We start from the raw sequence: 21450 nt of genomic DNA on the forward strand, positions 1-21450 counted from the left end.
AGCTTTTGGGATTTGAACCCAGCTCTCTTGTATCCCAGGCCAGTTCCTAATCATCAGATCATCTTTCCCCTTTCTTAAATGAAAGCGTTGTAACTCGAAAGATTGCTCGAACGGCGTGTGAATCTTTGGAGCATAATATTTGATTTGATTTTCTCGAACCTTTTAATGGGATTGTGATTAGCAGCACGTGCACATGAACGGGGAAATGCTGAGGCTCATTGAAATGAAACTGTCTAAAGAGAGACTTAAAAAAACCCACCAGAACCCAAGTCTCTAAGGGTTTAGGCGACAAGTTGTACTTGAAAAAGCTAGAAGCAAACGTCAAAAGCTTTATGTTTTAATTGGGCTCATGACAAATGTCAGTGGCGGTCGTGTGTTCTCTTTTTCTGCTGACAAAGGTAGGTGTTCATTAACTTGGTAACAACAGTGGCATTTATAGGTTGCTGTTAAATACAGAGGGCCCAATCCCACGAGGTGCAGTGTGTCCTCGACTCCTGGGGAAGTCCTTGGCGAAACTCCCATCAATTAAGTGGTGCAGAATCAGGGTCAATGCGTCCTGTAAGCTCCGTGTGCCTGCCTCTGGTGCCATTGACTTCTGTGGGAGCAGGATTGTGCGCAGTGGGAGTGGAAAGGGGTCAGCACCTGGCAGGATTAGGGCCTAATTTTTAACCCATTTCATAAAGTTCATGAGTCTTGAATGGGTGCGGTACTGGGATAACCCTTGGTCAGACCAAACAGGAGGGAGTCTCCCTTGGTCTCTCTTTACTAACGAGTTCAGGACTTGTCACCCTGATTGTGCTATTTCATGTATCCCTCCGTTCAGAGAAGGGCAGACCTCTGCGTCGGTCTCTGCCTTCCTGACACGGGTGGTTTGCTATGGCTGCAGTTCTCAGCTCGAGAACAAAAGTGCAGTAGGATCTTTGAGCACTGCAAACGTGGTGTCTTCTTAAAGGGAGAAGTCGAGGTGTTATCCCCATGTGGGGTCGTAGCAGCCATAGCAGCCTGCAAGGTTCCAATCCTGCAGAACTCCATGTGGACAGACTTGAGATGCAAGGAACCTAAATGCAGACTTGAGATGCAAAGGCCTTAGCCCTTTGTTCTGTGCATGTGTCTGGGGGTTGTCCATACAAAATTACATTAAGGGATCTCTAAGGGTGCACGTTCCAGTAGGAAATGCTTGCATTTAAGATTGCACATGCAACCTTAACTTTGCTCCCTGCTTTGTGCAAGTGTGTTACGAAACTGTTCGCTATTACTTAATGGCATAGTATTTCTCAACATGGGGATTAATTAGTATTAATTAGTCCATGTGAGTTTGTACAGCTTTTTGAATATGTAAATGGCTGAAAGATCTCCTGGAAGGTCATGTAGAGAGATGGGTTTTTAAGGAAATCACAAAACCAAACTTTAAGAATCATACTCCTCAGAAAAGGAAACGCCTGTGAAACTGCAGTGGCAGCTCAGAGAAATGCAGTGTCTTGATTTCTGAGACAGTTTCCTGCATTGATTTCAAGGTTCCTATGTTACTGAAACTCACTGGGAAGCTTCTGATTTCCACCTGGGCTTGTAAGGATCTAACCAGCCTTTCCAGATCTGGGTTGTTTCAATCTTTTCCTGGCTCATCTGAACTCATATTCCAAACCTTCTAGGGTGATGGTCCTCACTATACTTGAAAATTTTCCAAATTTACAGTGATTCCACCATATTTATCCCAGAATCCAGGGGATTAAACTAAACTGAGAAAAGGCACTCTGATTCTGGCGTAAGAATGTCCATGTGGAGTTTTATATCTATTTCAGAATAGCTATTTCAGTAAATTTCCAATTGTAGACAAGCCCTGATGGTTCCCAACTTTTCTTCCATTCTATGTGCTGACGAGATAGAGCCCCACTGAAGAGCTGGAGATTATGCTAGCTCGGGTTAGTCTTTGTTTCAAGTTTTTGTTATATTGTTTGTCATCCCCTTAGTGTTCAGTAAGAGGTATTCATCCCCTTTCTATAGCTTTTGGTGTTCCTGATACGCGCAATGCCATGATCTGGGCTAATGCTTATGAAATCAGGGAAGGGGTAATTTCTCATCTGGATGTTTGTGTCCATGGCTCTGCTCCCCCAAGCCAGACAATGCTCCTTTCTTGGTCGCTTGTTTCATTTTTTCCAGGAAGAACATTAGCTTGGTTGGTCTGTCCTTCCACTCCGTCACCTGATGCATCTCACTTCATCTAGGGAAGTCCTCATTGTCCTTGGCGCCAGCCCAGGGCTCTTAATGCAGAGGATCAGTGGGGTTGCAGAGTCACGGAAACCAAATCTCTACGGTTAGAGATCACAATAGCAGTGCAAAAAGCACAAGCAAACGGATGCCCTACATCAGCTATTCCAAACCAGTGGTATTGCCAAGCCTTCTGCAACAAGTACGCTAGTTTTCCATTCTCTACTTTATTAGTGTTCAGTCTCCGTTCTTGGCCACCACCACTCTTTGGCTGCCATTCAGCTGTGCATGTTCGTAATTCATTGTAAAGCAAACAGTTTCCTCTGGGGGTAAGTATGAGCAGCTGAACAGGAGGGCAATGGGCATTGGTGGGTGCAGGCAATTAAACTGAGAGCTGCATCAAAAGACTGAGAACCCCACCTAGCATCCATCAACCTGTTCCTAAGTTTCTGTGCGTACCCTGCTAGCTAGGATTCAGTTGTATCCCTCCTCTTACAGATTGTTTACAACACCCTTTTGCAGATGATGACGTTGACAAGCAGTTGCCTGTGCTGAACTATCAACTGAAACATCTGTGCCTGACCTGTGTTGCCAATTGCAAATGACTTTTTTCGCACTAACATCCATAAAATTGCAATGCTTATCTGCCTCTCCTTGCTGCTAATTATTGGAGGAGGATTATGGTAATCGTACTGTAAATTAATTGTTCACAGTTTGGAACCTTTTAACATCTCAGTCACTTGAACTGAATAGATAATTGCATCCATGCATTTCGGAGCTAGCAGAGTTACAGCCTTCTCTTTTGGAATAAGGATGTTTTTCAGCATGAACTACACCAGTACCTGGCTTCCCACACAATGGATTTGAGCCGCCTTTGTCTCCTTAGCTGTTTAAATCACACGTCTGCCTATAGCTAGGCTTGGAAGGATTCGATTTTTATTGGTCAGTGTTGGTAAACGTTGATTTCACTGTACGTACACACACAGATGAAAATGTATTTCCATCGATGATGATTGAAATTTACAGGTAGGCAAAGTAAGAAAAATGTTGCTGGAGAACTTGTTAGCGTTTGATTTAAGGACATTTGCCTTGTATATTTTGGCAGAGGATGCCAACAGTTTGTGTTTTTAATAGTTATAAAGTTTTAACTTTTGAATCTCAATGTCTGCTGTCATTAAATTGTCTGATTTCCCCTCTCCCATAATTTCCCCCAACTGTGGAAATTGAAATTGATAAAAATAAAAAAAAAAGCTTAAAGCCCATCATTTTGTACAAATGTGAAAATTTAAATCAATAAAAATAGGAAACACATGCTTAAAAATAAACATCAATATTATCTACTGAAATTATTTTTAAAAAATCGTAATATCCCAAGCCTGCTGGTAGTAAATGGCTTGACTCTCTGAGTCCGTTGTGATAACTGGAGCATTCAGCATCCATGATCTAGCTTACCAGGCCCCCCCCCCCCATCTTTCTCCAGAGGCTGGTGCAGCAATTACCAACTCTTTGAAGTTAGAAGACGACTGACATTTAGAAAGTTCTGAGTTTCGTCTCTTTTTAATAACATCTGAATCATTATATTTGTCATAAGCAGGCGCTTTGATCTTGGCGTCACATGCTGGACTGATTTCCATAGGCGATGTCTTTAAAAAGAGGCTCCACAACCTGTCAGCTGTTGCTTGTTTCCACTGGCTTTGGAACCGCATTTATTTATACTCGTGAGTGGCGAGTCACAATCGCAGCTCCTGATTGGCTAAGAATTGCATACCGCCTGTGCTGTTTGTCCCGCCTCCTCCATCCCTGCATTGGCCTGCTTGTTTGTCTCATCCTCTTGTTACACCATATGGGGTTATCTTAGACTGTAAGTGATTTGGGCCTGTCACTCTAGATTTGTAAGACATCTACTCAATAGGGCCCAACGTGGTTGGCTTTGAGGCACTCTCACAGTATAAATGGTAATAATATTTAATTGCGTGCCAGTCTTTCATCTGCACGAGTACATAGCAAGAGACAGGCCCTGCCCTGAAGAGCTTCCACACAAAGGGAACCATTATCCCCATTTTATAGAAGGGGCACAGAGGAGTGGAGTGACCTGTCCAAAGTCAGAGACGGTCTGTGGCAGGGGTGGGAATTGAACTCTGATCTCCTGAGCCATCTTCATGACAAAATGTGTGGTCCCTGAACTTAAAGGGAGATGAAGAGCAGAGAGCACAGGAGTCTGGCTAGATTTTATCACAAGAAACCTTTCTGTTGCAAGTCTCAAACTTGAGCCAGCAAGCAAACTCTGAGTAGAAAGATTCCCCCTCCCCTGCCCCATAAGAACCAGAAGGGACCAGGTGGGTTTCTCTGCAGATCAGGACTGGGCTGGATTGGCACAGCTGCATGAGAAAAAGTGCAGGTGTCTGCAAGATCGTAAGGCTGGATTCTGCTTTCTCCCCAATTTGACATTGACACCGGGCACGCCATCCTGCACTGCTGTGAGAGGAGAATCAGGCCTTTAGGATGGGTCGGGAGGCTCCCGTTCCCCAGAGGTCAGGAATGGAAGTGGGGCAGACAGACCAACCTTCTCGCCAAGAGTAACAGGAGCTGAGCTGTTGGCACGTCATGGTTCCATTTTAAAATATGTCCAAAACAACATCCTGTTTACGAACTGATTTTCTAAAACAAACAACCAAACAAAAACCCACACACTGCGGAAATCAGGAAAATGAGAGAGGCAAAAAGAACCCCAAGAATTCATCGTGGCTTCCTGAACTTGATCTGGCCTCAGAGGAGCTGCTGTGGGTTGTGCCCACATGTGATTTGTGTGTCATCATAGGGCTGTGCAGCTCTGCTGATCTATGTTCTAAGAGTTTGCTTGGTGGAGCTTGTTCTGGATCGAATGCTCTGTTGGAATCATTGTCCCAGCACAATGGGCTGAGCCCATGGTTGGTGTATATCCTTGACTTACTGGAGCTGCCTTGATTTTTGACACCGGCTGAAGATTGGACCCATTGTTTATGCAGACCTTCCCTTCTCGTTAGCCCAGTATTTCAATTCTCCTTTAGGCAGTGCTTGGCTTCTCCTTCTTACTTTAGCTTTGGCCAGGTATATGAAATCACAAAGCCGCCATCCAAATGTACCAGAGAGGATATTGAGACTCAGCGTGGGCCCTCGTCAGCTTTGTCCATTGCCTTTTCTTTCTGGTCATTGTGCCCTTCCTCCCTCTTCATCTGCGTTAGCTGACAAAATCTCAGAACCTGTCTGCGCCCCGGGGGGAGAGAGAAGGGGGGCTGATGTGCAGCTTCTCTTTGAAGTCTTTCAGTGCTGTTCTGCAATTTAACCAGCCAGTGAGTGTGCTGCAGTTATTGTTCCCCTCTGCCAGCCCCTGCCATCTGGAGGTGTTGGATGAAATACCTGTTCTAAAAACGGATTTTACTGTGGCCCGTTTGCAGGACAGGGAATGACTCCAGGAAAAACAGTGATGTGTGTATATGTGTGTGTGTATATATATATATATATATATATATATATATATATATATACCCCCTATCTGATTTCTGTTTCTTGCATCTGACGAAGTGGGTTGCAGCCCACGAAAGCTTATGCCTGCAGAAATTAAATTTGTTAGTCTTCAAAGTGTTACAAGACTCTCGTTGTTTTTGCTGTAGACAGACTAATGGCTACCCCTCTGGAACTTTTCACCATGGAAGGCTCTGAAGTTAGCAGTATGAAATGGAAATCTACCAACTTCATGAAAAAACTCACACAGATACAGACAGACATCATCTTCCTCTCCAAGTGCAAACAAATGGACATCATACCAAATGGACTGAAAGTGAAAAATCCCTTACGATCGACATATTATGCAGACTATGGTGAGAGATTGTGTCACACACACTCAAAAAAACTATGGAACCACCTGATCAGCATTCTGTACAGCAAACAGGAGAAGATCAAGAAAGAACTTTCAATGCTGGATAATCTCATGAAAGGCCAAACTTCCGCAGAAACTTCCACGTGGTTGATCTTTACAAAAACAAGACTGGCCATTTACAACACTCGCTTTGCTTCTCTACAGAGGAAAAAGGACTCTAAACTATCTAAACTCCTACATGCCACAAGAGACCACAACTGTGATACCCTTGACTCATCCAGCAATATTGTAAATCTATCCAGCTATACACTTAACCCAGCAGAAGAGTCCGTCTTATCTCGGGGACTTTCTTTCTGACCCACAACCCCTACACACATGATACAATTCTGTGGTGAACTGGAATCCTACTTTCACCGTCTCCAACTCAAGGAGTATTTCCACCACACCACTGAACAACACACTAACCCACAGATACCTTCCTACCAACGCTACAAGAAGAAGAATTGTGCATGGACTCCTCCTGATGGTCGAAACAACAGACTAGACTTTTACATAGTGTTTCCGTCAATGTGCACAAGCTGAAATTGTAGACAAGCAACATCGCTTGCCCCATAACCTCAGCCATGCAGAACACAATGCCATCCACAGCCTCAATAACAACTCTGACATTATAATCAGAGGCAGACAAAGGAGGTGCCGTAGTCCTCATGAATAGGTCGGATTACGAACAGGAGGTTGCCAGACAACTTTCCAACACCACATTCTACAAGCCATTACCATCTGATCCCACTGAGGAATACCAAAAGAAACTACAACATCTACTCCAGAAACTCCCTAAAGAAACACAGGAACAAATCTACACAGACACACTCCCTGAGCCCCGACCAGGGTTATTCTATCTGCTACCCAAGATCCACAAACCTGGGAATCCTGGACGCCCCATCATCTCAGGCATTGGCACTCTCACAGCAGGACTGTCAGGCTATGTGGACTCTGTCTACAGGCCCTATGCCACCAGCACTCCTAGCTCTCTTCGTGATACCACTGACTTCCTGAGAAAACCACAGTCCCTCGGTGATCTCCCAGAAAACACCATCCTAGCCACTGTGGATGTAGAAGCTCTCTACACCAACATTCCACACAAAGATGGACTACAAGCCATCAGGAACATTTTCCCTGATGATGATATGGAACACCTGGTAGCTGAACTTTGTGACTTTGTCCTGACCCACAACTACTTCAGATTTGGAGGCAATCTGTACCTCCAAGTCAGTGGCACAGCTATGGGCACTCACGTGGCCCCACGGTATGCCAACATTTTTATGGCTGACCTAGAACACCGCTTTCTCAAAACTCATCCCCAAGCACCTCTCCTTTACCTACGCTACATTGATGACGTTTTCATCATCTGGATCCATGGGAAAGAGTCCCTTGAAGAATTCCACCGGGATTTCAATAATTTCCACCTCATCATCAACCTCAGCCTGGACCAGTCCACACAAGAAATCCACTTCCTGGACACTGCAATACAAATAAAGGATGGTCACATTAATACCACCCTATATCAAAAACCAACTGACCGCAATACATATCTTCATGCCTCCAGCTTCCATCCTGGACACATTACACGATCCATTGTCTACAGCCAAGCCCTAAGATACAACTGGATTTGCTCCGATCCCTCAGACAGAGACAAGCACCTACAGGATCTCCATAAAACATTCTTAAAACTACAATACCCACCTGGAGAGGTGAAGAAACAAATTGACAGAGCCAGACGTACCCAGAAGTTATCTACTACAGGACAGACTCAACAAAGAAAACAACGGAACACCACTGGCCATCACCCACAGCCCCCAGCTAAAATCTCTCCAATACATCATTAAGGATCTACAACCTATCCTAGCAGATGATCCCTCACTCGCTCAAGCCGTGGGAAGCAGACCTATCCTTGCTTACAGACAGCCCCCCAACCTGAAGCAAATACTCACCAGCAACCATACAACACCATACAACAAGAACATTAACCCAGGAACCTATTCCTGCAACAAACCCCGTTGCCAACTCTGCCCGCACATCGACTCTAGTGACACCATCAGAGGTCCTAACCACATCAGCCACACCATAAGGAGCTCATTCACCTGCACATCTACTAATGTAATATATGCCATCATGTGCCAGCAGTGCCCCTCTGCCATGTACAAACTGGACTGTCACTACGCAGAAGAATAAATGGACACAAATCAGACATAAAAAATGGTAACATCCATAAACCGATCGGAGAGCACTTCAATCTCCCAGAAGCTGACTTGAAAGTTGCCATACTTCTACCAAAAAAACTTCAAAAACAGACTTCAGCGAGAAACTGCAGAGCTGGAACTCATATGCAAACTTGACACAATCAAACTGGGTCTGAATAGGGACTTGGAATGTTTATCTCATTACAAGAAGTAATTGTCACTGTTCACACATTCTCACCTTCTAATCAATGGTTGTGAATAGGCCTCATCTACTCTAACTGAATGGACTTTGCTAACACCTACCATCCCCATTGTTGTTCCTTACTCTTGGATGTATATATATACACCCCCTAACTGATTTCTATTTCTTGCATCTGACAAAATGGGTTGCAGCCCACGAAAGCTGATGCCTGCAGAAATTAAATTTGTTAGTCTTTAAATTGCTACCGGACTCTTGTTGTTTTTGCTGTATACAGACTAACATGGCTACCCCTCTGGTGATTTCTCAGTCAGCGGCAGCACAAGTTCAGGGACAATCTGCCAAGCCGTTCGAGCACCAGCCACCAAAGAACAGATTCTTGTCCTAGCGGTGATTCTGTCCGTGCTTTAACCCAGGAGGCCAATCTACTGGTATTTCAGGCTTTTGTAACTGGTGCTTTAAGTTCCCTCACCCTGTCTGAGGGCCTGCTCTTGCTAGGGGCTCCACCGGGGCAGATTTTTGACTTAAATGCAGCCCCAGAAGGGTGCAGGGATTCTCCCAGGCAGATTCAACTGCAGAACTGGAGTCTTAATGATTGGTCTCTGTGCTGGGCCGTGGTTCCCGTGTGCATGCTCTGATCTGGAGTGGCGCTTGGTCAGAGTTCCTGGGAATGACCAGGAGGCAGCAGGAGCTGGCTGGTGTCGTACCTTAGCAGCTCATAAGGCAGTGACAGTAGTGTGAAAGGACCCGATTCAAAGCCCATTGAAATCAGTTGGAGTCTGCCTGCTGACTTGAGTGGGCATTGGATCAGGACTCTTGTTGGTTTGTGTTTTATCTACTGGACTTGTAGAAAGGAGGTGTTGATTGTCGGCCGTGCTGCTAAGACAATGGATCCTCTTTTGTACGCACCCTTCTCATTAACCTGCCCGCTGGGGCTCTGCTGGAGCTCCTGGTGAGCGTTTCGGTGCATTTTTGCCTTTCTTTAGCACTCCAAGAAGAACCACGATGTGACTTGTCAGCTGCATTTGAGGGTAAAATGCGACCGTCTCCTTTTTATGAGCTACATCCACCTTCTCTTGGTTCCGCAACATGGCTTTAAATCACATTCTGCCTCTTGCTTTGGCGGGGCTGCTGCTTAGTCAGGTTAACGTGCTCCGAACACTCTGTGGAGATTAAAATGGACACAGGCAAACCCCCAAACCTCCATTCCTAACCCGAACCTTGGGGTTTCATTTGGCGTCCCTGATCAGGTGTTTGAAAGAGGGTTACAGAGGCCTTTTTGAAGCATGCAAGTTACAGTAAGAAGAAAATGTGAAGCTTTTTTAATAGATATTCCAGTGTGCTATGGAGTCCAATTATTCAAATACCCCTAGGTCTGTCTAGACTCCTCTCTGTTCCTCCAGAGCTTGCCATATTCCATCGGGGGTTTGTGTGACTTGTGGCCAAGATTTTTCCAAATTGGCCAGTGATTTTTTTTTTTGGTTTCCCAACTTGACCCTTTTTCTGAAAACCGGGTTCCCTTTAAGCACCTGCCCTCTGAAAATCAGGCCCCTTTAAGGTGCATCAGATCACTGGACGTTTCTGAAATCCTTGACCCATATGTTTTAGGGCTTGTCTGTGTCTGAGCAGTTAGACTGTCTCCCCATTTGAGCTGGGAGGTGTGATTCCCTGCGCTAGTTACACTGAATCTAGTGTGCTAAAAATAACTGGGGCCAGGATAGCAGAGGCAGTGGCTTGAACTAGCTACATGAGTACATACTCCTTGGTACCCCATTGGCACATACACGGGTGGCTAGCGCAAGCTGTGCAAATATTTTTAGTGTACTGGCCCAGGCGGAACTAGCGTGGGTACGTCTAAGCGAGCTGGGACTGTCGCCTCCCAGCTCTAATGCAGACGTAGTCTTAGAGCGCAGCAAGCTGGGGTGTAACGCTCTGGCTTACTGGCATGCTGGGTGCAGAGTGGCTGTGTGGGCCCTGCTGCCAGGAGCGACAGCAGGATCCCGAGAGCTAGTCAGTGTGCTGTAAATTTACATCCCAGTTTGCCATGTGCTGACTGTTCCTCTAGACCAGTCTGAAGTTTTAATTGAATGTCAACCCCCCAGCCAACCAAAATTCCCCTGAGCGTCTCTGTTGCAAGCTCTGGCTCACTTGGTCCCCAGCTCTGTAAACACTTAGATACATGAGTGCTTTTAACTCCCGTGGGTCGTTCCCCTCGACCTCTGTAGGATGCTGACGTGGGTGAAGTTGTCCACGTGCTCCAGGGTTTGCAGGATTGGGACCTTGCTGGGTATTTTGGCTGTGGAAAATCCATTGGCAGTGGTGGGCGTGCAGGGGGAGAGACAGACGGAGATCTGTACCCTTCGGGCTTTGCTGTCGCTGCTCCTGCCGTGCTTTCCTGCCCTCCCCCTGCAGTCCCGGCAGCGCCTGCCCATTGAGTTGGGAATTGGAAAAGAACTGGCCTGCGGGTGGCTGCCAATTCAGAACCCGCCGAGGCGCCTCTGCTAGCAGTTTGCACACGGGGGCTGGCCGCTAGCAGTGGTTTTTAGCAAAGCTTTGCAACATCTGACAACAATTGGTTGAGTGACTGGTTGCGACGGATCCAGTTTCTGATTGGCTCTTAGTGATGTCATACCCATCTCGCTCTCTCTGCCCAGAGTATCTAGGTGCCAATAGATAATGCTTTGTCAGTGGACCAAACGGCTCGTCCGCTTGTCTCTCTGCTTTCCAGACACTGCATTTCAGGGCAGGTAGAGTCGCGTAGCCTTGTTCCGTACCGAGGGTTGCATACGAGACCTGGGATTGTTCAGCAATCTGTCGCGAGGGGCCAGTGACTTAGTGCATAATGAGGCAGCGGCTGCAGAAATGAACTAATGCAACCAGGCAGCTTCCAACTGATTCTGATTTGTAGCAGGACCTTTCTCTTCCCCCGTCAGAATATGTGCTCGCTCGCTCCCCTGCTGTTGGCACAGGGGGTTGAATGTCATGCCCATTTTGCTGGGAGAAATGTTGTGGGTCAGGATGCCTTAAAGCTGAGCAGTAGAAGGAGATTCTGCTCTCTGGTGCCTTGATCCTTCCCCAGCACAGCCTGGATTTTCCAAAAAGCTCAGCGTGTTGGGTACAGAAACATCTTGGAAATCTGGCTGCTAGTGCCAGCGTGGGAGCTGCTGCGGATGCTGAGAACTTTGAAAACTCGATCACTGGCTGTGGGTGCTGAGCCCTTGACAATCTGACCTTGTGGGAGTCCATTGTTGGTGGCAGTGGCAAGATCCTGTATCACTTGTCCTTGTCCTTGTCCTGTATCACTTGGCCTTGTCTTGGTTTATACTCCAGCTGCCCTCCCCTACCTACTTTTGTTCTCTCGATGTGCTCTGCGTACTGTCTCTGATCCTGTTTGACAAATCACCACCGCCAATTCAAGTCCCTCCTAAAATACCACATTTGTTGTTTTGCCTCTGGGGGATCCAGTTACACAAATTTGAAACCACAAAAACTAGCCCCCTAATTCAGGGGGGTGATTAACAGGTACGCGTGCCTTTCCTAGTACCAGCACAGTCATGTCCCAGTAACATCAAGTCATCCTCCCCCCTGCGCTTTTGGACCCTCCTCTCTTGTGTCCCACCTTCAGTTTAGAAGTGTGAGGGGAATCAGTGTTTAATTTGGGCCAGGGCTGAGCCCCGGCACCTCTACGCTTGGCAGTTCATAGTCCCGACACCTCTGGGTTTGCTGCATCAGTTATGAATGTAAAAAAAATTGCTTGAGTCCCAGCACCTCTTTCATTACAAATTAAGCACTGGAGGGAGGGAGGAAGTGACGGGGATTGGACCCAGCCTGGATGTTAAAATCCAAGGACGGGAGAGGAGTTGAAGGCAGTTCCTTGGTTCTTTCTGTTGCTCAGGCAGATAACGGTATCAGGTATCATTGTTGGGGACACAGAACAGGGTTTAGGCAGAAAGATCAGGAGCTTACCTTTGACCGTTTCCTTGTAAATATCAGGCCCCAGAAGTGAAAGGGACACTGGGTGGGTGGGGGGGGGTGTTCTCACACTAATGAAAACAGATGGCCCAGCCTACACTTACATTCCTTGCATGGCACGGCCAAGGAGACCCCTAAGGCTGTGGACCCTGAAGCCCAGCTGTCTCCAGTCGCTTTAGAGAGACCCTCATTATCGTCAGTTTCCCTTTGCCAAAGGAGATGCGGGGCTGAGGAATCATGGGCTGATGGTCCGTTTTATTAGGCGAGGCCTCCAAACTCTGCAATTGAGGACATAGCAGAGCTTTCCCAGACTTGTGCCATCGGGTGGAGAGAAGAAAGTGGTTTTAACAGCAACCCTTTAACTAAGGCCAGGTGTTTTGCAAAAAATGAGGAAAAAGAACTGAAGTTGGGGACACTGATTGATTGGAAATGGGATGAGTGTTAGTGCTCTTGGAACAAAGTAGCAAGAGAACGACACCAGGGTCTTTGCACCAAGGATCTCTTGAACAGATCAAGTTGTAGATCTGGGACCTGACCCAAGCCCCATTGAAGTCAGTGGGAGTCAGATACGGTGGTGGTGCGGGGCATCAAGATAACTAGAATGTACAGACACGTGTTTTTCATCTGCCCCTCAATGCTGCCAACCCTGCAGGTGTGTAGTGGGAGATACCTATGCTCTGCCTTGAATACAAGCTCAAGCAGAAACATTTGCCTCTGGATTTTGAGTCCCCCAAAATGCCAGGGTTTTGGATCTGCCCAATATAAAATAGGGACCATTGGCAAAAATTCAGAACCAGACCTGAGCATGGATTGCAAATGCTTCCCACGGTTTGGAGCTGTTCAGATCTCAGCAGTTTGGTTTGGGCACCTGGTGGAGGCAGTAAAAACAGCTGATTTACACTCTCATCTCATCTGTGCCCTTAGCTCATAGAACTCTAGTGCGAAGGGACTAACACACATGGATTAGACCCATTGAGAGAGCGTTTGGTTCAGCTCAGCTCTAAAATTGTATAGGTGGCCAGATAAGATTGCAGAATGAAGCAGATTTTATGCTTTAAAATCTCTTTGGTTCTGTTCCTCCTTTTATGTGGACTTGCATTCGTTTTTACTTTGCAGCTCCAGCTTCTCTTGGCCAGACATCGTTATTCCTGACACAGGTCCCTGATTTAAAGTGGCAGCTTCCAATTCTGCTAACTAATGGCCAAAACAGTGCAGCAATGCAGAAATCTAGCACGGGCCCAAACTATGCACCCCTTACATTGGTGAGCAGTCACTCCCACGCATAGTCAATTAGATGGGGGAGTAACTGCTCCCCCAAGTGAGTAAGGGGTTCACAGTTTGGCCCTTGGAAAGTGCTCTGACCTTTTAATTTCAGTTCCACTTTGGTGGTGTTTCAACTTTGGGATGCTTATCACTTTCAAATACTGACTCCACCCTTCTTCAGGTTCATCCCCTTCTCTGCATGATGGGTTTTTGAGAGATGGGAGCCGTGAGAACAATGACACTTTCAGTGCTCTCTTTCTGGAGATAATTAATGTCTCATTAATAAAATTACAGCACTCCATCCAAAGCACTTCACAAAGATCTGAGTAGGCAGGAGCTACTTTTGCACGCCCCCCCTACCTCTGAAATGCAGCTGCCTCTGGTGCAGAAGGCAGGAGCTGTACAACAACAAATAATAATGATTGAGGACGAAACAAAGTATATTGTCTGCTATTGAAACTGGAGGGGAGATTTAAAGAAGAAGGAAGCAGTTACTCGAAGTGCAGTTTGGTCAGGGTACCTGGGTAAATGATCCTATTCTTATGAAACAGGATCTTAAGTAGCCACAAGAGGTCAGGCCTGTGTTTCACGTCATCTGGCGGATGACCCCTCCAGCTGCACAGCCCCCGCTAGCAGCCTGTGCTTGGCATTTGTTCTGGGAGCTGGATCCAGAGCCCACTGAGGGACTGTTGAAAGCAACAAGCGCTAACCCCCGTCAATAAGTGTTTGCAGGGTCAGAGGGCAGCGTGCTGCCTATTGAATCACCGTCAATCACCTGAGGAGCCTGGGTCGTCCTTGGGGCAGTCCCTCTGCCAGGCACTAAGGTACTTCCTGTGTCTGTGATCTGCCTGTACAGACCCTTCTGTCTCTGCCCGTTGCCTTTGATGGGACTCTGTCCGGACAGAGGGTTGGGTCACTTTGTGGGATCAGTGCCCACACCAGCAACGCTCCTGGGGACAATGGGCCACGTCTCTGCGGCTTTGACTTTGGCAGCCTATAGAGCTACGCCTTCATATGAAATAATGACTCTGCCGCTCATGAAACATGGCAGTTACATCGTCTGCAGAAATCCTGACTAACAGCTGTTCTTAATTTGGGAGTTATGCGCCCGCTGTTATCACTTTCCCTTCTTGCCCTGAAGGTGGGGGAGAGACCACGAGTGCCAACATGACCCGCAGCAGAGATGAGAGATTTCAATAAGACGTCTAATAAAGCTGCACGTTCAGGTTTTCAGTCCAACTAAGTCAAGTAAATAGTGATGCACGTTGAAGTGCAGTTGGAGTGAGAGCAAACTATCCTATGGTGCACCCCACACCAAACCAGCCCTCCTGGCCTGGTGTCCTCAAGTGTGGGTCAACTTCACATATCGCCTCCTCGGTCTCATGGCCTGGGCTAGTTCTGAATTTCTCCTGTGAGACAAGTCTTCTTTGTGTTACAGTCCAGGCCTACTACTAACACATAATAAGAGAGAGCCCCTGCCTGGAAGAGCTTATAGTCTCAATAACATGACAGAAGGTGGGAGGGGAAACTGAGGCACTGAGAGGTGAAGTGATTGGCCTGAGGTCACACAAAAGGTCAGTGGCCAAGCTGGGAATAGAACCTAGGTGTCCTGTCTCCTAAGCCAGGGTGCTATTCACTCCTCTGACTCCAAATGGGGCTTTAGGTCTTATGTGCCCTGGAGCAATCAGTTGATGGTATGTCAATAGATTTGCACTAGCTGATCCGGTGCACCTCGAACACCCCTCCCCTGAACCAGCGGAAGGTTTCCCCTGGTGCCTGTGCTAGGTCTTGAGGTGGGATGGCTGACTGGTGCAGTGGGGTGCATCCATACAGATATTGGATTGGATTGAGCCTTAACCTCTGCAAATTATTGGGGTAACTTGGATCGTTGCCCCCAGCCCGTCAATTAAAATCCCTTTTGCCCCTGGTTGCATGGTGCATTTTAATTGATTAAAGGATACCGCAATTGATTAACCTCACTAGCGTAGAAAAGAGCCGAGGAGTGAAAGACTCGGTCTTGGCCAGAAAATCGCACGAGGGGTCAAATTCACCCTGGCATAATGAAGTAGCTCCACTGACTTGATTAGAAATACACCAAGGATGGATCAGGTGTGCAAAGTCTGAGGGTCACCCTTCTGGAGATCCTTTTCAGATGTCTAGCACTGAGAAGGTGAAACAACTTTTTCTTTCCCAATGCAGAAAGAAAGGTGAGTCTCCGATCAGCTTTAAAAGATCACGTGGGATGTTGTTACCATAGACTCTTGCTAAACTGTACACCATTAGCTAGTGCCCTATGAGCCTGTCAAAGGGCATCACTTGTCCTGGTGTAAATCAGGAGTAACTATAGAAGTCAGTGGAGATAATCCAGTGTTACCGATGGGAGAGGAGAATCAGAATCGCCTCATCTCTCGGTAACGATTTAATCGCAGGTGCTGGGGTAAGATTTTAGTTGTGAGACTCTCACAGTGTTAATTCATGAAACAGACTTTGTTAAATAAAAATGAAGTGAAACCACAATTAATTGGTTACACTTTTATTAATCCTCACTCCTGTGAAATAAGCAAATGTTTAGGATCCACTACATCCACCACTGAAATGCAGCCTTCTCTGGAGTGGAACACAGCAGCTTTTTAACAGTGCACAGGAACGCTGTGTAACAGCACAGCTGTGGTGTAAGGCAGGAAATGAAGCAGGATGCTGTATTCAGTCGAAAGTGCAGGGGTAATTTGATGGGCGAAACGTAATTATCGGAGTTGGAATTCGGCCAGGACACTGGGGTTAACAGCCCTACTCTTCTGGAAACACTTTGGGAAGCCTCTAATGCACAAACCGAACATCACATTATCTTTTTTCTTTCAAACTGACATAGTGCTGGAGTATTTTACGTTATACTCTAGCTCCCTAAGAGAATGGGATGTGATTGATCTTAAAGCGAAGCTGATCAGATACTTAGTTCTCTGCCTGGTGTCGTTTGTTGTTGGAAGAAATGATGAATCCTTAATGAGCTTTGCAAAGGACAGAGAACAGACTTCTCTGCACTCCCGTGCATGCCATGAGTCCTTTGTTCGATCCCAGAGTGCAGATGCAGTAAACACGCCCCCACGTTGCTCCAGAATTCCTCCCTCTTGCACTGGCATAACAAAGAGCTTTCTAAATGGAGTGGGCACAGCTATTTTATTGCAGTGTGTACTAGCGTAGCATGGAGAGACCCCAACCAAGTTCAGGACACCATTGTGCTAGGTGCTGTACATATATGTGATTTTTCTGATTCAACTCCATTCGACCACTGTGGAAGATCAGCTAGACTGAACCATTGCCGTAACCTGCCTGCACCTTTGTCGTCTGGGGCAAATTTCCTTTTCTGCAGTAGCACAGCAGAAGCTCCTTTATCATAATCCCATTCATTTGGTATACAGCTTTCAGAATATTGAATGACACCTTTTTATTTCCAGCGCTCACAAATGTGGACGTCTAGGAGTCGAGGATGAAAGATTTGGGGAAGGGCAGAGCGTGCCCTACTTGCTGTCAGCCGGCGCAGAATTGGACAGCAAATGATTTTGTTTTAATAACTAAATTGTTCCAAGGCCTTTTGCTAAAGTCAGGTCATCCTGCAGGCGTCTCCAGGCCCCAGATCTGCACGGCAGCAAGGATGCTTTCTGAAGCCTATTTAAGCTGTCTCACTCCCAGCTCATTTCAGGTGCAAGACTTGAGGGATTTCCTGACACTTCCAATATCCTCAAAGAAGCTGTTTGAGTTTCACATTCTCCCTTCTTCTCCCCAAGGCTGGGCCATCCAGACTCTTCCTGCAAACCTAGCAAACAGCGGTATTTTGCCTCATTGCTTTGCAAGACTAAGCCCTTCCCTTTAAAGAGAAAGACACTTTGTACTTAGCCTTACGCAAGGATTTCAAAGCTTTAAAATGTTGTTTCACTGGTTTTCACAAGTCCCTGGGAGGTTATCCCTGGGAACTCAGCTCCTATTGGAAATGGGTGCCTAACTCCTTTGGCCCCTTGAACATCCCAGCCCAGGTGCGCTATGCCCAAAACAGAGCACATCCCTAACACCAGGCGAAGCTGACAGCGGCTTTCAATGTGCATGTGAGAGCCCCAAGGTGTTTTGCCGCCACCTTGGCACAATTAGCTTGTCAGGCCTGGGGCACTGCGTTGCTGGGTAATTGACAGTCCCGCCAATGGGACAGATGAAATGTCATCCATCCTTTTTTTTTCTGGGGAGTGATTTGTCTCAGTGTCAGCTCATCTCTGCCTCTTTTTTTTTTTTTTTTTTGGCCTGTACCTAATTATGACAGGTGTTCTTGTCAGTAGAAAGGCTCCAGAAAGCGTTGCATCTTCCCACTTCGAAGCAAATGGAACTAGACTTGCTTTGAGTCGCTTGACGTGATTTGGGAGGAGGCGTGTTCAGATTTCATGTCTACACTCAATTTCTTTCTTTCTTTTCTGTCTTTCTTTCCCTTTCCTTGGTTTGATTCATGCAAGCATTCTTGCCCACAGAGGGGGCTTCTTCGAGGGACAGGCCTTGCGCCGAGATGCACCCACATCTCCCTAATGCCGCCATGCCTTCTAGACGCGCTAAATAAATCTATTCCAGTTGGCACATTATTTGGATAGATTGCGCTATGTTTCGCTTCCATCGTTTCCCCCGTCACTTTTGCTTTGGGTGATGTATGAGTCTGATGAGTAATATAGCTGGCTCCGGAGAACCGTTTTGTATTCAAACTGTTCCTTTTTCCATCCATCTATCTCTCTTGCCTGCTTGTTTCTATGGCCTGTTTCCCTGCGGGATTGCATACTGCCTGTCAGGACCAGCATTTTCCTCCTTCTCCTCTGCACCCTTTGCACTGATGGCTAGTCCTTTACCCAAGAATGCTATTAGGATTAGCCTTTGATAAATTAACCAATTACGGTCATGATCGTTTATGTTGTGTTAACTTTTATGCGCCGTTACAAATGGAGAGAAATTGAGACCTTTGGCCTCTCAGTGAGAGGGGATGATCTGAACTGGTATTAGTGCATCTGCTTAATTAAAAGGCTTCTTAATCATGTTGTGTAAAGGGAAGCAGGCAAGGGGATTTAGAGGATAACGGGGGTAATCAGATATGGGCTCTTTCACCTCTAGGTGACTAGTTCAAGTGTAGCTCATGGCGGTAATGATCAGAAATTGTCAGCATCTCATATGATTAGTGGCCCATTTGAAACATATGGGTGGGCCTCAGCGCCGTTTTATGGTTAATCTGAATTCCCAGTCACTGGACAAAATATTCATGATGAAATGAGGGGAAGGATGCTCCTATAGTCAAGGCACGGGGGTAATCAGGAGTTTCCACGTTAATTTCTGTTGCTAACAAACTCCATTTGTGACCCCTTAGACAAGTTGCTTCATTTCTCTGTGCCTCAGTTTCCCATCTTTCTCCTACACTGTGGGTTGTCTGTTTGAACTGTAAGATCTTTGGGGCAGGGACAGTTTCTTGCTCTCTTTGCATGTGTGCGTACATACAGCGCTGAGCACAAAAGGGCTCTGATCTCCTTTTGGGCCTCTAGGTGAGAGACCACAATATAAATAAAATTCTGCAATGGGAGGAGTTTGCATTTTGTTTTGAAAAATTTGTTCTGGGTTTTTGTGTAAGCCTTTTTGCCTCCTGCGTTCTCCAACTGACCTGTGGAGGGTTGGCTAGCATGGGACGAGGGGCTGTTTCTCTACAATAATAAATAAATATATTTTAAAACAAAAATATTGCTCCAATTTTTGCTCTCTTCTGCTGGAAATAAAGTTGGAGCAAAACTGGACCCGTTAATCTGAAATCCCCAAACATCAGGAATTGTTTTAAATTGAAAGCTGGCTCCAAAACACTTCCGGTTTGATTCTAACAGTCCTTTACACAGTTATAGCATCTTCCACCCAAGAGCCACAAATCAATTTACAACCGTTAATTAATTAATTTAACTTCACACCAGCCTTGTTTACTGAGGGGGAAACTGAGGCACGGAGAAATGAAGTGTTCCACTTAAGGCTGCACAAAATCCCCGGCAGAGCTGGGAACTGAACCCAGATTGTCTTACTCCCAATTCTGAGCCTTAACCAGGGATTTCTCCAACTCTAGCAAGCTTCTATAATGCTGGATGTAGCCCTAGCTTCACCTGACTCTACCAAAAAAAAAAAAAAAATTGGGTGGAGGGGGAATTGATGGAAAGACATTTGCCCCCAACACCTTGCAGAATATGGAAATGCAGATATGAGGCAGCTAGATAAATCAGATCGGATGATATCAGTCTCCAACCAACTTCAAAAGTCCTCTAGTGTCCATCAACATAAGGCAATGAGCTAGAAACCAGGGGAAAACGGGGGAATCCATTCATTTAGCACGGGTGTATCCATCACCTGCTTCGCTCACCGTCAAAGAGCCAGATTCTGCATGCACAGAAGCCCATGGGAGTTTCATCCGCTGAGTTCGGTGGAAGCAGGACTGGACCCAGTGCATCTTGCATGTAACCCTAATATCCCTGTTATCTATATGCAGGAGGCTTCCTCCTTAGTGATTAATCATGTCAATAGGAAGTTGAACTAATAAGCTGCAGTGTGGTAGTTATCTGAAGAATTTATACACCGTTGTAATGAGAACGGAATGTCTAATAAGCCTCAGACTGTGTCGAGTTGCCTGTTTGTGGTGAGAGAAGATTGATTGATTGCTGTTGCTTTTCTTCAGTTACCCATTTTCACAGGAGTGTTACGTGTTGAGTGCTTTGCATCCTTCCCCGCTCCCCTGACTGGCTGCCTGCCTGCAGCCTCCATGAATGCAGATGTCGGTATCAAAGGGGTTTTGTACACAGTAGCAACATTGCTTTTATAGAAGGTTTCAGGCCATTATGGACAATTGAGAGCAGAAACCCTGCAAAGCAAAAAATGCCCTGAATCTTCAGGGGTCCTTTGGATATTTAAATTGACTGCAAATTGTTTCTGCCTGCACCGTGTTTTTATGGCACTATCGAGGAGCGACCTGTGTAAAAGTGTATGGGCCAAAGTCACGAAAGTCAGACTCAGATCGGAATTTCAGGTCTACTTCCTAAAGTTCCCAAGTGAGACTGGGGATTTTTGCTTAGGCCTCAGAGCGAAATAAGGGCTAATCGTGGAATTGGATTTGGACCCAGATTCTGAATTTTTGCAATGTTCAAGGGTGTTTGTGTAACCAACCACGGCTGTGTCCATATAGCGGGAATAGTCCTCAGCACTTCTCTCATAAGCTCCTGCCGTGGGCGCTGACGGAGCAACTCCTTGCGTTTGGGCCATGTTATTTCACAGCCTTTGATTTTCATGTTGTGCCTGGGGGTTTGACTGAATCCATCGTGGTAAAGCTGCAGAAGGCCCTGCTTTCAGTGACAAACTCCCCCAGTGCATTCGTGCACGATGCATTTCCCAAGGGCTCTTAAAGGCCTGCGGGGATTCCAACGATTTTGTTCGGTCCAGGCGACCTGATTAAGGTCACAGATTTCCCTGGGAAACTCAAAGGCTGCTGCAGAAGTCTCTCAAAATGCACTCCACGCCCAGTAACGTCTGTCTTGCTTTGAGTCAGCTGAAGGTTTGTGGGGCTCATGAGGGCTTTGTACGAATCTCTGCCAGTTTTGATTTCACGTTCACACCCAAAGCGATCTGGGTTTTTGTGACAGGTTGGCAGAGCTCCATCAAAATACAATGCCAAGCAGTTC

At 46.4% G+C, this 21450-nt stretch overlaps 1 protein-coding gene across 3 annotated transcripts in view; it reads left to right on the plus strand.

Annotated features, from left to right (window-relative positions):
* DVL1 (dishevelled segment polarity protein 1) overlaps nucleotides 1-21450 on the plus strand; it is a 182778-nt gene that overhangs the window by 85581 nt on the left and 75747 nt on the right. The gene's annotated exons all lie outside the window — the stretch shown is intronic.

The sequence above is a fragment of the Emydura macquarii genome, unplaced genomic scaffold (genome assembly GCF_026122565.2).
Source record: "Emydura macquarii macquarii isolate MOO-44397 ecotype Brisbane River unplaced genomic scaffold, CSIRO-AGI_Emac_v2 contig_2768, whole genome shotgun sequence".
Classification (NCBI taxonomy): domain Eukaryota; kingdom Metazoa; phylum Chordata; order Testudines; family Chelidae; genus Emydura; species Emydura macquarii.